General features: G+C 47.6%; 1 protein-coding gene across 3 annotated transcripts in view; it reads left to right on the forward strand.

Moving 5' to 3' along the window:
* LOC135908205 (arginine/serine-rich coiled-coil protein 2-like) overlaps positions 1-12667 on the forward strand; it is a 38829-nt gene that overhangs the window by 6602 nt on the left and 19560 nt on the right. The window lies entirely within an intron of this gene.

Consider the following 12667-nt stretch of genomic DNA (forward strand, 5'->3'; position numbering starts at 1 on the left):
TGATCGCATTCCGTATCACGCCCTGTTCCACAGTTTGCAAAAACTCAACAAGGGCAAACCCACTGCCCTCAATAGCACTGCAGTGGCGGCGCAGTAAATCCAACGCAGCAAGTGCTTCTTGTGAAGTCGGAGTGTTCTCATCGTCTACAGGGTCAGCCTGAGCTTCGTCTGAGGGCGAGACTTTCGCAGCAGTGGCGCTGTAAGTGCCTGCAAGGTAGTCCTGAACATTTGCTGCGCCGCACAACACATTTGTAGTGCAACGAAGCCTGCCGCCTGCTATTATAGTGAGGTAGGGCTTGGCGTCGCGAAGTTCGTTATATCCGTTTTATGCCATACCGCGTTCGCTATAGCAAGTTAAATGTACATGTGTTTGACAAAAATATTTCGGAAGAGTTCGATATATTCAATAATTCGTTATATGCGTGTTCGTTATATCGAGGTTTGACTGTATTAGGGCAAACGCAAGCGCAAGGGGACAGGCTCTGGCCGCTTGACTGTGCCGGGATGAGCCACGAGATGAGCAGAAGGGCAAATGTGAACGGTCTGCACGGTGCAGCCACCTGGTGGCACAGAGCTCAACCATACACAGTAGCAGCAACGAAGTGTATTCTTTGCTGCTGGTGTGTATTTTTCGCAGGAGTGTAATCATCAACACGTTGATTTATAAATGTTTAAAATGCTTTACACTTGGTTAGAGCAATATTAGCGCTTTGTTTGACTGGTTAAGCGCTGCGCCAGCAAGTGTTTGGACCGTGCAGACCGATCAGGCTGCTCACGTATGTCTACACTAAAGTTCCTTCATCAGCTTGAGTTTATGCCTCCAGTCATTTGCCGAAATGACCGGCTTGCCTGTTTTTAGCGGAGTACCGGACACGTTAGGCGCTACGACAGAATGCTCGCAACGCACGCTGCTTCGATAGCTCTCGATCGACGGCCAAGCGGCTAGCGGAGAGGTCTCGCGCGGGAGGGGGCGTGCTCCTAAACAACCGGAAGTGAACGATGTGACGTCGCATCGTGACGCTGAACCAGTGAAGGCGGAGCTTAGCGCCGCTCGCTCGGCGAGCGAGTTGAGGAGGAAAAGCATAGCTAGGAAGGAGGGTAACTTCTAATCGCTTGCAGCTCCATTAATACGTAACGCTTCACTTAAATTGTGGTGCGAATGTTCTACTTAAGCTGTACCCTACGCGGCTACAAAATTTGTCCGAACCGTTTCAGGGGCCCTTTAAGGCAGGACACGGGTCTTTTGGGCGAAAAAGTAGCAAGACTGACTTTTTGAAAATCGTATTTCCTTTTTACGCAACCAGACCGAATTTCTAAACTGTATTGTCTTCCTTCACTTCATTGATACTAGCAAAATTTGAGCCGAAATTAATACTAAAACGGCACTTCTCCTACAAAACGCAGCTGCCGTTTCATGCATCATAGCGCAGACATCTTGGTCTCGCTTCAAAGAGCAGTCGTTTTTCTCCAATTTGCCGCCAATGCATGCTCTATGCAGCCATTGGATTCCTTCAGTTACCGCGCCAAAGAAGCGTCCCAGCACGCTATCTTATTTGTTACTGAGCGTACCTGACTTGAAGGCGCCATACGATTGGCAGAATTCCTTTCTTGTCGTCTGCTCCCCGCTTCAGTCAGCCATGCACCATCCGCCATATTCTGCACGATGGCCCATTTAGGAAGAAAGGTGCGACATACATTGATTGAAAACTGCAAGAAGCGCTCCACAACCCAGCAAAGCGTCGAAACTGTGGCGCCCGCCGGCACTATCGCCAATCCGATCGCCAATAACTCCGATGTAGGCCTAGGCCTAACAAGCCCTTCGCCCTCTTCGCCTCACGGAGGTACCGAAAGTAGAGTGCGTCACGACACGAAATTTCTGCAGCCAGTAGAATTGGAAGAGGGCAAAAGTAAAACGCAAGAAAAACTGCAGCGCCTCTCATCAACTCTCGCGACGGAGAGGAAGCTAGATTTACTAGGCGATAGCACCGATTCCGCGGTGTGTCCTGTTGACGGGACTCTGTTTACCATTGTCAGTTTAGATGCAGTGAAGACTATGCTTGCAGTGGCCAATTGCAAAATATATAGTGGGGACTTGCATATAGTCAGAGAGGAGCATGAATATGAACTTGCTGTCAAGTTGCTTTTTACGTGCGGGAACTGTGGTGTGGTGTTGTCGAAGTGGAGCTCACTGCGCATGTGCGGTGCAGAAAAAGTTAGCCCATTTGCTGCGAATGTTCTCACTGCTCACGCTATGCAGGCAACTGGAAATTGCCGAACAGCCCTGAATAATGTGTTCTCAATAATGAACATAAGCCGTCGCGGACTCTACACGAAGACAAGGGAAAGCTGGCACCTGCAGCAGATCGCGTGGCCCGCAACCTGACAAGCCAGTGTGCGCAGTCGGTTCGCAATCTTTACAGTGAATTGTGCCTTAGCAATCCCGGAAACATCGAGGTGGCGCACGATGGATCATGGATGACCCACAGACATTCCTCGCACATCGGTGTTGGCACCGTGATTGAAATCTTCACTGGTTTTGTTATTAACTATGTTGTCTTAAGCAATTTCTGCGCTGCATACGAGCGAGGCCCCAAAGATGATGATAATCCTGCCTTCGAAGATTGGAAGGCCAGTCACTAGTCCCAGTGCGAGAAGAACACTGAATAGAAGTCGGGAGAAATGGAAGTGGAGGCCGCTCTTATTCTTTTCAGGAGGTCTCTCGAACGGCACAACCTTCGCTACACCGCTGTGCTCAGTGGTGGGGACAGTCGCTTGCTGCTTGCCTTGCAAGAAGAGAAAAAAAAAAATTACCGACGATTACGTTACTTCCTAATGCGAAATTTGAGCGCAGCAAATAAGCTGTTTCACCTTTTCGATAGATTGAGGCAAAGAAATCGAGCAACATATGTATGCGCTATCACAGAATTTTTTTTTTTTATTTTTCACACGTATTCCTTTAACAAAGACTCCACTAACAGTTCTTGACAGTCATGAAGGAAGCTTTGTGGTCGGAGAAATAGACTGATATATGTTCGACTTGGTACACCAATGCTTGATTCTCAGACGAGATCTATACAAGTGCCTCGCGAGGTTGTCACAGCCGTGGGACGCGTTACGAGCGAGAGGAACGGGATGTTCTCCCGCATAAGTGTTAGGAAATTGCTGTTTGTCTTTATGTCAACATTAAAGTCCCCCACTACTAACATCGGTGTGGATCGATGGACGGTTAATGCGAGTTGCAGGAAGTGCACGACGTCTTTCGTGAGTGCGGTAGCGTTCTCACGAAAGCGGTATCAGTCGGTCGCTGCTAGCGCTGGGGGGATGAAAGGGGGGCGGAGCTGGTTACGAGGCCGACGATAACGCCGACGACGACGCGAAACCCAGGAACGGACGCCAAAGAGCCATTTGTGTAGCCAGCCCTCCTCCACAGTCTCTCCTCCTCCCTTCCATCATCCTCCCTCGCCCGGAGAGCCGACAGCGCGCATGCGCGGCGGCGGAGCAGCAGATTCGTCGGCGAGCTGGTTACGAGGACGACGACGACGACTCGAAACCCAGGAACGGACGCCAAAGAGCTGCGCTCTAAAAGGTGTATGGATACATAGAGGTTGACCAGTAGGATTGCGTAAATCATTTGGAAAAGCGCATGGGCACAGCTTTGCGCAACCGTGTAACGAAGCACGAAGCACCGGGCTTTCAGAGCCTCGGCAGGAAGGGTCGACTGACAGCAGACCTTATTACAAGGCTGAGCGTGTACTACGGGTGGGCGCTGAAAACGCACAAAGTAAATGTGGATGGCATGCACAAGGCAGTGATGGATACGTACCATCACATCACCTCCAGCAACACTGTTGCAAACCACACACTTTGCCCAACAGGCCCCAATTCCTGGTGCCGTCAAAATGCTGCACAGGCCAGTTGCGAGCTTGTACCGAAACATCCTCGCAACTTGCCTCCTCGTGTTTGCCAGGCCTTACTCCTCATATACGAGTGCTTGAGTTATAAAACACTGCTTGAAAGGTGCCAACGGGGAAAGACCCCAAACAGCAACGAGAGCTTCCACTCGATGATCTGGTCTCCTGCACCGAAGCAGTGCCGTGCCTCTCTCTTCACTGTGGAGGCAGCTGTGGCAGAGGCAGTGCTGAAGTTTAATGCAGGCAACTGCAGAGCGTCGGAATTTATACTTGAAGAGCTGAGCCTCATCCCCAGCAGAGTAAGCAGTGACCGCATGAATGAGAAAGACCAGCGGCGAATGAAGAAGAAGAAACTTCAATAAAGAATAGTCGGGCAGTTCTTGCTGTGGTGGCCTTAGGTGACGGCTCGAAGTCCTTGGACTCAAGCGGCATCTTCGGCGTGCCGGACGGCCCAGAGCTGGTCTGCCAGCTCTGAACTTCTGATAGCCGCCTCCCAGCGGCGGCGACGCCTACGGAGAAGGTCCCCGGCGGCTCCTGCATCCGAATGAAGGCTTCAGCTCGAAAGCGGGGATCTGTCGAAAACATGAATCGAGCCTTGCAAAAGCGCCACTCAGGGAGCAGTTCCCAAGCTGACTATCTGCCAGGGGCGTACTAGCCTGTTATGGCTGGTATTTTATGATATTCCTGTATAAATGAAGTTGTGCGTTTTTTGCAAATTTTTCCAAACATGTTTTTCATTCACCCTGCTTGTTTGTGGCAACAATATCTCGAGATCAAGGACAACCAGAGCTGTAATATTTTTGGTATATGAAGCTAAATGCATAAAGCTTGAAAGTGCTGCAAGCAGATTCTTGTTTTTCATTTTCCTATATTTTTTTTCCTATTGTTCTTGTGACCTAGTAGCCATGCTGTAAACAACGGACTTTGATGAACTGCTAAATTGCTAATTATTGTGAGATTTGAAAACTGCTTGCAGCATTTCACTCCTTAAACATTCAGCTGACCACTCATGCATTAAGGGGAGACGCGGGTCTTGAAATGACAAAAAATCGCAAAAAAGTCGATTTTCGGAAAAGTGCATTTTCGCTACGTTTATACATTCAAGAATCCCTCCGCGAAATCTAGAACCTAAATTTAATCGAAAAATAATTAAAAAACGCACTTATACGGGCCAGGGTGGCCGCGGAATTAGCAAAAAATTGCCAAAAATGTTCGAACTTCGCGCCGTCGTCATTTGCGAACGCGTTGGCCGGCGGACGCCATCTTGAGCTTGTTTGAAAGCTGCTTTCTTTGTGCGTATTTTGCGCCGGTTCAAAATGGCGTAGGTGAGGAGGAGCCGACGCTATCGCGTCATTTCTGAAGGACGCGCCCGTGCCGCTGATAGGCCAAAGCACGCACGCCCCCCGCGCGCCTCGCTCCTATTGGTCTGGCGCCGTTTGAGTGCTGATTCCCGCGTGCCCGACAGGCTGGTCGCTCTCGTGCACGCTGCGAGTTTCTCTCTCTGGATTTATCCCGCCGCTGTGAAAGTTTGTTCAGCCGCTCGCTTCTCGACAACGATTGATAAGGTGTCTTTTGCGCTGCCCGAATGGCTGGAGGAGATCGTCGGCTGAAGACTTCAACGCGTCAAGCGTTCGGCAAGGCGCGAAGGCGGCCGTGGAATGCGCGACAGAAGATGGATAAGCCTGTCATGCACCCGGAGTTGCCGGCTGCTCTGCTTGAAGATTCTGCCGGATCGAGTTCCGAGCTGCAACCCGGTACGTCTAACAGCAACACATCTAGCACCCATGCCTCGCGTGTTGACGCAGACCGTGTAGACACCGTTTTCTTCACGACCGAAGAAAGAAGCAAGCGCGCAGCGATCGCCGACAAGGCGAAAACGCGCCTGGCGTCGCAGTCTGCAACGGAGCGCAAGTTTGAGTTGCTCGGTGTTGACACGAAAGAGGACGTCAACGACAGCGGAACGGAATTTGCGATTGTTGATTTATCCGTGGTACAATACTTTTTTGGACTTATGCCGTGTCCCGAGTGCGGCAAGAAAACGCTGACGCTTTCAAAGGATTCCGCCAAGGTGTACGGGCTCTGTGCCAAGCTTGTGCTGGAGTGCTCCACGTGTGGCATGCGCGAAGAGCGATTTTCTTCCCCAAGAGTGGCTGGTGACACAACAATAACGCCGTTCGAAGTAAACGTCCGAGCTATGAAGGCCATGCAGAGCATTGGTAAGGGAGCAACAGCCCTCTCCGACTTCTTTGCCGCAATGAACATTTCTCATCGTGGCTTACACCACAAGACCTATCAGGGCCATATGAACATGATGGTTCAAGCGTGCAGCAGTGTTGCCACAGATTGTGAGGCTGCAAGTGTGGCCCAAATCAAAGAACTGTACAAGGACTTGGGAAACCCACCAGGGAACATAGATGTCATTTATGATGGAACCTGGCTGACACGCGGCCGCAGTTCGCACGTCGCTGTTGGGTGCATCATTGAGATGTACACCGGGCTCGTCGTTGACCACGTCGTGCTGTCAAACTTTTGCTTGGGCTGCTCACATGGTCCAAAACCCAATGAGCAAGGGTATGTGGCTTGGCACACAAAACATCTTCCAGAGTGCCAGAAAAACATTGACTGTAATGCTGGGCAAATGGAGGTGCAAGCTGCACTGCTCATGTTTCAAAGATCCCTTGAGAAGTACAAGCTGCGTTACACGACAATGCTCTCTGATGGTGACAGCAGGACATTTCACGCCTTGACCGAGCAAGCTGTTTACGGCTTCATCAAGATAGACAAGAAAGACTGCATAAATCACGTGCACAAGCGCATGGGAGCAGCCTTGCGTGGGCTGGTTGACAAAAAGAAGGCTCAAGGTGAGACACTTGGTGGAAAGGGACGGCTCACCCAGGACAGGATCAAGAAGATCACAAATTACTATGGCTGGGCCCTGAGGAGTCACAAGAATGACGTACCAGGCATGAAGAGGGCAGTTGAAGCTACCCTGCACCATATGTCGTCAACTGATGATGCCCCCAAGCATGACCTTTGTCCCGAAGGGTTAGACTCCTGGTGCAGCTACAACCGAGCTATGGCAAAGGGCGAGCAACCTCCAGCACACAAAAACAGCCTGCCCGACTTCGTGTGCGAAGCTCTGGAGCCAATTTTCAAGCGGCTGGGTGAGGAAGCCCTCTTAGAGAGGTGCAGCGACGGCGTGACTCAGAATGCCAGTGAAAGCCTGCATTCCGTGATCTGGGATCAAGCCCCGAAGACTAAGCATGCCTCACTGCACTGTGTCCAGAGGGCAGCAGCTGAAGCCATCAGCCGATTCAACCAGGGTGTAACAAGAAGCAACACTGCAATAGCCGAGAAGCTGGGCTACAGTGCCGGTAGCTGTATGGTGCGCCGAAGCCTTGAAAAGGATCGTCGGAGGCTCCTCATGTCCGACAAGGACCACACGAATAGAAATGCTTTGACAAACAAGCTTGCAAAGAGGCACAAGCCAGCAACAGACTCGGCCTACAGTCCTGGGCTTTTATAGGTCTTGGTGTGACCTGTGCTGAATGCAAAATTCTGTGAGTGTGCAAGAGATATATACATTTTTTTTAATTTGAATTCTGGGATTTTACGTTCCAAAACCATGTTATGATTCTGGATTAATTTTCACCACTTGAGAAGCGCTGCAACACAAGCACGTGAATTTTTTTTGGATTTCGGCTCCATTGAAATGTGGCGACCTCCACTGAGATGTGATCCAGATTTTTTGTTGTAGCCATAAACTTTGTGGAAAGGACATATTTTGTTGTGGCCATGAAGTCTGTGCAACTTTACTTGCATAGGGATGCCATTTGTGTGCCTTCTGTTCAACAAGGAACTAAAATAGGAATGTGAAGCTCGTGGTGCTAGCTTTCTGGCATTGCTTTCAATGACTATGCATGATGTTGCAACCAATATCTCAGTGTTATTTTTGCACAATGGCCATATATATGTCATGAACTTGTTGCTGAAAGACAGGGCTACATGGTGATGTAATTTATATTGCCATATTGTTAAACCATTCAAAGTTACAGTGAACTGAAAGTTCAAACTCGTTTTTCTCAGCTTCATTTTTTTGGTCACCGCACACTGCCTTACGGGGGATTTTCATATGTTCTTTCTAAGTACCAGCAAAATGTTTGGTATCAAAATATTTGTGTCGAATGGATCTAGCCGGTGATGCTATTTATTTATTTCTAAAGTTGTCGGCTAAATTTTAATTGCCACTAAATACAAATGAAAATTAGCAAATATATTGCAATTATGTTTACATGTGGTCTTTTTGCATTATAAGTGCACTGAGAACAATAAAAATAGCATCACCGGCTAGAGCTACTCTCTAGTGTTCTGGCCGTATACTTTGTTTTTGCTTTTGACAACGTTAAGTTTTTGAAAAGTCCCGTAAGAAATTGACTGAATTTCTTAATTAAAAACTTTGCATCATTTGTTCTAATGAAGATATACAAAATCTAATTAGATATTTGCAATCAGCAGAAAAAACTGAACAATACTGTTGAATATCATCCAGTTCACACTAAAATTAACAAAATTGGTTTTAAGACCCACATCTCCCCTTAAGGGGGTATAGTAGGGCAAATCGACCAAAAAACTGATTTTTTTATTTCATCAACAAAAAATAATACACACTGTTGGGAGCAAAACAGTGCAGCAGCGAGTGCGTAGGAGCGCTCTAAGCCATTTAAAAATGGCGCCATAAAGCGCGCCGCCTGGTATTTAAGCGTGACAGACTCGAGGGTTTGTTTACATGTTATTTTCCGTCATTTTTTCAATGTGTACGTAATTATGTTTATTTCATGTTTACGTTTATGTAAACTTGAAGAAAGGCTTTGGGGAAGACACCAAAAAAGCCAGAAAATTTCTGTACTCTGCTGGTGCATGCTGAACGGTTGTAGTGAAGGTGCAAGCATAAAAATGCGTTTTTCTCAAAATAACTTTTTTCAAAATTTTCGGAACTTGATGTACCTTTTCTGGAAAACTACTCAGTCCATTACGCTGAAATTTTCCCAGAATATACTCACATCCCTTGCAAGTAATCTGAACCTAAATGTGTGAAAAAATCACTGGGTTATAACTAAAAAAAAAAGAAAACATTATTAGAAAGACCCTCCACAGTACGAGACGTGTGACGGCAATATTTCTTTTCTTGTGACGTAAATGTAGCAAAGCATTTTTTAAAGGTTCCAGTTAAACCCACTATTATACAGAATTATTGTGCCAAATTTCACGGTAATGCTGCTTTTTGTTTCTGAGAAAAGGTACATTTTATTTTCCATCATAGCTTAAAGTTTGGTTCTCAACTACACAAAAAATAAAAAAGGCCTGCAGTAAAAAATTACACCAATTAAGGCCAACACTATTGCTATTGAGCGTGCAAAATTTCACGCTAATATATAAAACAGTTGTTGACGCTAATATATAAAACAGTTGTTGAGATATAAAGCTGAAACCAAGATAGTTCATGCACCCTACCATACCCCCTTAAGGGGGGAGGCTACACTTGAAAGACTGCTTCTTTATTTGTGGACAGATCTGAACGAAATTGTCACACTTTGTTTATTTTAATATGCAGATTCTAAAAATATAATTAATTTTTCCATAGCTTAAGCAGTTTCCGATATACTCTTAAGCTGGGTCCTTTGTTTGGAGGAAAATTAGCATCTAAACAGAAATTCCTAACACAATGGTTTGAGTATAAAGACTATCTAGAATGTTCAGGGAGTGTCGTAAGGTATTAATCGATGTTCTACGCTAATTTGAGCAAGAGTTGGAGCTCATCAAAGTTTTGAGAAAGAAATGCCTTCTTGACATGTCAAACATGTGACCCATTTCAAAAACTTCTTAAGAAGAGTACTGCTTTAAAAAGGGGCACATTGCTTACTGCATACGTTTCTCTTTGTGGAAAAAAAAAAAATATGCTGATAGCTGAAATAGGACAGAAGCTATTTTACCTTCAAAATTGGAAGTCTGTCAGAATTGTTGTCTTGAGAAATCGAGGAAAAACGTTCTGCAACATCTTTATTGTGAACATGGCAATAAAATCTCAAGTAAATGCACCAGGGGCATAATCTGGATGCATCCCATCTTTGTGCCGCTGTTTGGCCAGCTTCCTTGCACTCAGAGAGGCTTCTCGCTTCTTGCTGGAGTTAGCACTCCGATAGCTTTCTTTCTCCTTTGCTCGCTGAGATGCAGTACCAGGAATATTCATGTGTAGCTGCTGTAGAATTGCAGTGGACGCAAGCAGGTTCCCAGTGTTGAAGTGTAGGACAGCTTCCCCAACAGCAGCTTGCACGGCAATGAGAGATGCATGCTGTTCCTTTAAGACACTCCAAATCACTGAGTGAAGGCTCCCATTCGAATTCTGTGTCTTGCCTCGCTGGCATCTTTAGAGCAGGTTTTTTTTCAGATAGCCGCGTATATACAGGCAGCATTGCTTCTGCCACATGTTCTGGCAAGTTGTAGTGGTGCCTGGGTTCAGGCTCTCCCTTTGCTCTTGCAGCATTATGATGACAGAACGTTGTCAGAACATTGCTGAGAGCCCGTACTCCTTGGCGGGGTCCTTGAAAGCATCATCGCTTTCTAGCTGCACCCGGTACACAGAACAAGTCCAAGGAACTCTTGTATGACGGATAAATCCACGATTGCGAACTCGGTTCCGCTGTCGTTGACGTCCTCTCTCATGTCGACACCCAGCAGCGTGAACTTTCGCTCCATTGCAGACTGCGACGCCAGGCACATTTTCCGGCGATCACGGCGCGCTCGCTACTTTCTTGAGTCATGAAGGAAACGGTGCCTACACGATCTGTGCCAACACACGTGGGCGGAGGAAGTGTTGACCCTAGACGTGCTGGTTTGCAGCTCGCAACTCGATCCGGTAGAATGTCCAGGCAGACCAGCAACCGGAAACTCCACGAGTATGACAGGCCTAGCCGCCTTCCGTCGCGCATTCCACAGCCGCTTGACGCGTAGTAGCCTTGAGACGACAATCTCTTCCAGCCATCCGGGCAGCGAAATGAACAGCTTATCAAAGGTCGTCGCGAAGCAAGCGGCTGAACAACCGTAGACAACATAGACAGCAGCGTGATGAAACCAGAGATAAACAAACGTACCAAAACGTGAGAGCAGTCGAGCGCGCGCCAAGGAGTGCCAGACCAATAGGAGTGAGGTGCTCGGGGGGGTGTGCACGCTTTGGCCAATTAGCGCCACAGACGCATCCTTCAGAAATGACGCGATAGCGTCGGCTTCCCTTTACCGACGCCACTTTGAACTGGTGCAAAATGTGCCCAAACAAAACAGCTTCAAAACAAGCGCAAGATGGCGGTCACCGGCCACCGTGTTCGCAAATAGCGGCAGCGCGAAGTTTGAACATTTTTGACCAAAGTTTGCTGATTTCGTGTTCACCCTGGCCCCTTTAAGCACAATTTTTTATTTTCCGATTAAATTTAGCTTCTAGATTTTGCAGAGGGATTCTTGAATGTATAAATGTAGCAAAAGTGCACTTTTCTGAAAATAGACTGTGATTTCTGGCCGTTTCAAGACCCACGTCCCCCCTTAAGTTCTGCAGGTTCGCGTCCACCTCGAGATGTGTGTGTGGGCTAGGCACACTCTCGACCTAGTACAAATGCAGTATGTAATGCACAGTTAAAGAATAGTTGTGTTGCTTGATTGTAGCTGCCTGTAGCCTGGTCAGTGGCACAGGCTGTCTGCATACACTTGAGGGGAACCGATCGTGTGTTTCCTCACTGACATTTAAAGGGTCCCTCACCAGGTCTGGCTCATTTTGAGCTGACAAGCGCAGAGCATACAATGCGCGCTAACAATCATGTTTGCAAAGAATTACAGTGCTACAAGCCGCGGGAATGTCTGAAATTTCAATCCGAACGCTGTTTTTCCTTCTCGCGGCCGCTGCGCTCCAAGCCAGACGGTAACGTACTCGCGTCCCTGCACCTACATACTCGGGTCAGCTGTGTAGCGTTGCTCGTGGTGCCACGTGACTTCGAGAATTATTCAAGGCACCATCTGTTATTTGTGTGATCTGTTGCTTGAATTGACAAATTGATGTTTAGGGAAATAATAAAACATGCAAGGGGAATGTCTGCATGTTTCTTTGTTTTACTTTGCACCAAAGCAAGAGAGATTACTTCCACTTCGTCCGTTTGTTCCCACTGCTGTGAAGTCACGTACACAGGTACCGAAACTATGCAATCTTCTACCGTCTTCCAGCGCGTGATCATGCTCTGCGATCCGCTTTTTCTGCCTAAGGTATTCGTGTAGCGCTGAATTATACCGCTAGTCATGTATCCTTGTGCACAGCGCGCAAAATCATGCACTGCACGTAACGTCGCCAGCTGAAATGCGCAGTGCCAAAAAAAATAAATGATGGCAGGGGGGAGCCTATGACGTATGTGTCACGCAATCCTCGAGGTCCGGCATGGGAGAACGCAGGGAAGGAATTTCGCTTGCAGAGGCTAGGCTGGGCGATTGGAGAAGGAGCCTCGCTATGCAGTGGAGCTAGCCTGCTGAAATGGGTTCGCGGCACTGAAATATTTGTATCTCGGCTATTAATCAGCAGATTTGAAAATTTTTTGAAGCAGGACGCTCTCTAGAGAGCACGGAACAACTTGCAGCTTATAACCAAAATTTGCTACGGGGCCTGGTGAGGGGCCTTTTAAAGGCGACTGCAGGCCGTCTGCCTTCATTGTTGGCAGTGATCAACA

This window comes from Dermacentor albipictus, chromosome 2 (genome assembly GCF_038994185.2).
Source record: "Dermacentor albipictus isolate Rhodes 1998 colony chromosome 2, USDA_Dalb.pri_finalv2, whole genome shotgun sequence".
In the NCBI taxonomy this organism is placed as follows: domain Eukaryota; kingdom Metazoa; phylum Arthropoda; class Arachnida; order Ixodida; family Ixodidae; genus Dermacentor; species Dermacentor albipictus.